Raw genomic sequence first — 4,491 nt, forward strand, 5'->3', positions numbered from 1 at the left:
ACACGCACGCACGCACGCACGCACGCACGCACACGACGACACGTGGCAAGTGGATCTGTCTGGACACGATTCCCGAGACGGCTCTGGGCGGCAGTCGGCCGAGCGAATTGTCCGTTGCTCGGAATGATACTCCTGCGTCCACTGCAGCCTCGTTGATCTCGCACGGCGGCGGCGAAACGAAACGCGGTCTACTTGCACGTCTCTCATCCTTTGAGCGTATTTTTTAATAGCTGCAGATTTACAATGTCGTTCCATCGGAAGATATCTGGGTCTCAAAAAGAGATCAACAACTTTTTGCGTGCTTGGGACGAAACGTTTAGGGCATGGAATCGAGGTTGCACAAGGTATATTGCGTCACACTTTTTGTCACCACTTTGATCATTGATGGGTTTCTAATGTCCCTTCGTATTTGTATTTTGGCTGGCAGCGGGAAGCACCTCTCATGAAAGTCAACCAGATGGGCGTGCGAAAGGAGCAGCAAATATTGACGGTACGTTTTTGCAATGTTTTATTTCCATCGTGTTCTTCATGTGCCTTTCATGAACTTTTTTGCGTGTCGTGCTTGTTTTACATATCTTGCTATATTTTTATTTTTGAAAGAATACAGTATATACTCGTGTAAGGGCCGCCCCCGTGTAAGGGCCGCACCCCCAACTTGGCCGCTGGCAATTCGAAAAAAAAAGAGTGAGCCAAAAACTGTTTCATGCGCGCATAATTTTGGCCGCGTAAAAATCGCTACGACACAAACGCGCCTTCCCGCGCGCCGTGCTAGGCCTGGAACCCCGCACACGCGGTCCGTCATCGACTCCAGCTCGCTCGTCGTTCGCGCCAAAAAGGATTGACAAAACGCTAGGCTGTGCAACAGCAAGGACGGGATGCAGGCGTTTGGGTGTGCCTCGCCGTGCAAGAAAACGCGAGTGGCGCGTTTTTGGGCGGTGACGCGCCGCTCCAAGCCGTCACAAGCGCGGCACCTTAGGCGGATCTCAACTTGGATTGCGTGAAATTTGGCAGTAAAATAATACAGTGATCAAGCAACCGCTAGCAACCTGTCTTACTGCGCTTAGTAATCGCGCAGATCACGCGGGCACAATCCACACTTTTAATGCATTGTGTATTCGAAGGGCTCGTCGTGCCTGCGCATTCGTCATAAAAATGGATATCGCCGCTTCATAAACGGACACGTAACCGGGGCTGCGCTGTAGCAGAAATTTTTAGCGGAAAAACGCCGGTTCCATGTAAGTGCCTCACCCCGTGAGAACCGCGGAAAAAAAGTGCGGCCCTTACACGATTATATGCGGTAATCAAAAAAGTATTCATAGAGTGTTGATCGGCTAATAATCTCTTTTATCTCACTTATTACAGAGACCCCAGCAACCGTAGCACAAGGTGGAGAGCCCCTCTTGGCAATAGACTGTGCTCCGATGGAAATCGCAAGCCATGACGACACGCCCCTGGATGTTCGATCACTGCCGCCAAAGAGCTACAAGCTGTACAAGGGCAAACGAAGGACGAAGGCCTTGATCTGCTAGATGAACGATCGCAAGGCGTGCCTGCTTTGAAGAAATGGCTGGAGAAGCGAGATGGGTGGCTGAGCAGCGACGTACAGAGCGAGCTCATAGAAATTATGGCGCAGAGAATTCAGCGAGGCGTCATCAGACATCAGATGCAGTCCGTTTTAGGAATCATTGCTGAGTTACCACCGACGTAACAGTCAATGAGCAGTTCACACTTCTGTGTGCGTTGGGTAGACGGGATAGCACTGGAAGTTCCTGAGGAATTTCTTGGCATGTGCAATGCACCACGCAGCAGAGCCGAGTCGTTGTATGAAGTCTTGAGGAATATGATTTTGCGTCTGGGCCTGGACTTTCAGAACCTAAGGGGCCACTGTTTTGACTGGGCCGCGAAGATGGCAGGCAGATTTACTGGCGTGCAGAAAAGAATTACGGAATCTGAACCACGGTCAATATCTGTGCGCTGCAGTAACTTGACTTGGCACCTAAGGAGGTCGCAAGGAACTGCGATGTCATCGGCGACGCTGTCAACATTGTAAAGGATGTTTCCAATGCAATGCTCGAATCGAAGAACAGGAAGGCTGTTTAATCGAGCGTTGTACTTAACTCGGGTAATGAAGCCGGTGAGCAAGATTGTTCCAGGCAGAACACCTGTCTGCTACCACGGTGTCCAACGAGATGGACAGTAAGAGTGAAATCAATGGAAAGGTTATGATACCCAGTATTATGATATGATATTTAATTCCCAGTCTTCTAAATAATTATACACAGGCCATAGAAATCATTCAGAAATCTGTTTCCCAAAAGTCATTCAATAGAAATGCTAAAGCTTACCTCCTTTCTCGCCCGAATGATTAAAATTCTTGATGTCCCTGTTTTTCCGTCAACTCTTTGAATTCTCGCGTTTTTCTTGTTGTGATGTGCCTTGTAAATATTTACTTTAATTATGTCATTGCAAAAGTATGCACCTTCCTCCTACTTTTACCTTGTATAATTATGTGTTGTTTTTTGTAATAGTGTTTGAAGTTCATGCTTCTTTTGCCGCTTGTTCTGAGCATTGTGTCGGGTGCTTGGGCCCCGTCAGGCAGAGTGCATCTGCCTTTTGCCCCTGTATCCGGGACCTTGTTGTCTAAATAAAGATCTATCTATCTATCTATCTATAACTATGAAAGGGTGCAGGCAACTTTGCAGGACCCTGTGCAAGCTCAAAGCTCTCTCAGTGGCACCGGCAAGACAGCCTTAAAAGGATAAGAGAAAGTGTCAAAGAAGTTCGAAACTTTAGAGGGCATTAACCTTTCTATAGCCCTGTTTCGCCCGAGCGAGGAATTAGCGAAGATGCTTCAACGCCCAGTTTACCGCGCTATAGGGGCAAAAGAAGCAGCAGAGGCTCTTTGTGACCGCTTCTTAGGGCTGCGGTCTGACGCCTCATTTGACGTCCTCTGGCAGCGGGTGAACTCAAGAGCAACAGAATTAGGTCTAAAGGAACCTCGAGCGCCCAGAGCTTCGCAGCCGCCCAGAAGGCCTGAGTTCACAGACAAGCCTGAGGAGCTTGCAGTGCTTGGCAGCAAGTCATTACAGAGAAAAGAGTTTTTTGCCGCTATCGATCGTATTACCACTGAGATCCGACGGCGATTTGAACAGCCTGGCATGGAGCAGCTGTTTAGCCTCGAGCGCATTTTGATTGACGCTGCTGAAGGTCAAAACGTCGCTTCAAACGACCTAAATGAGCTTTTAGGAGCACACGCCGCAGATTTTGAAATCAGCAGGCTGTCAGCGAAACTCGTCCTTCTCCCAACGCTCCTGCGTGACGAGGGTCCGGTCGCAAGTGAACGCATTTTACAAATTCTGCAAAGGCAAATCTGTAGACATGCGTAATATGATGGACCAGGTTGTCCGGTATCTGCAACTCGTGTTTTCTATGCCTGCGTCAGCTGCTTCAGGAGAGCGATCTTTCAGTGCTCTGAAGAGAGTAAAAACATTTCTGCGCAATAGAATGACACAGAGGAGGCTGACACACCTTCTCCTCCACGTGCACAAGAAGAGAGTTTCGGCCCTGCATTTGGATGCCGTTATGAAAGAGTTCGTATCTAGAACGGCAGAACGACCAGAAACCTTCGGCCTCCTTTGAAAACCTCTCCTCCTCTTGTTATGCTAGCCTTGAAGCTCGTCAGTCTGCGATACTATAGCTTTGTACGTAGTGCCTACTTTCATGTCTACTTGCATGAATATATCAGTTCACATTTGCCTCAGTGCAAGCGCGAATTCGGAAATATTAAAAATGTTTTTTTCGTAGCTTCCGAATCCGTTTACTCACTTGCGCGGTCTGCGCAGGTTGCAGTAATTATGAAACTTCCCACCATTTTTAAAGTGTATATACCAATGTAGAATAAGCGAGGATGCAATTATGTAAAATTGAAACGGCTACAATGAATTAAAACATTAATATTAATAAGAATAAGAAGTTTGCAGGAGTCAAGTGGATGTAGCTAACACAGGATCGGGTTAATTGGAGGAATATGGAGCGGCCTTTGCCCTGCAGTGGATTTAGTCCGGCTGATGCAAAGACAATACTTACCCCCCTCTCCCTTGCGCTCCCAAAAACGTTCCGGAGTCCCTGTATTAAGGACAGTTGCCGGGCCAGTTGGTCGTTAAACAAAAAGTATAACGACCATAATACTGAATCCTGCGAGGCACCGAATATTACGCGAGTGGGTATCGCAAGGTAGTTCCCAAGTTTGACCTACTAAATGGTAACGATCGGTTAGAAACTGCCCCCTGTCCCTGCGCTATTCCCTAACCATGCAAAAGAACCAACTATAGTCGCCAGTTCGCTCTAAGCCTTTAGCTAAGGGCTGACCCAGGGAGCCAGTTATGCGCCCTTCTTTTTCTTTTAAATCGTCGCAGTCTAGAACGTTGTCAACGCCAACGCCAATGAACACAGTTTACGCCGACGGCCTATGGCTTCGGTGCAGCGTTACCG

The 4,491-nt window shown here is 48.1% G+C and overlaps 1 pseudogene; it reads left to right on the plus strand.

The window, feature by feature from the left end:
• The first annotated feature begins 3,158 nt into the window (after positions 1–3,158).
• Positions 3,159–3,639, plus strand: LOC149325063 (uncharacterized; annotated as a pseudogene).
• Positions 3,640–4,491: the final 852 nt, after the last annotated feature.

Source organism: Amblyomma mixtum, chromosome 10 (assembly GCF_055824585.1).
Source record: "Amblyomma mixtum isolate Tamu chromosome 10, ASM5582458v1, whole genome shotgun sequence".
Classification (NCBI taxonomy): domain Eukaryota; kingdom Metazoa; phylum Arthropoda; class Arachnida; order Ixodida; family Ixodidae; genus Amblyomma; species Amblyomma mixtum.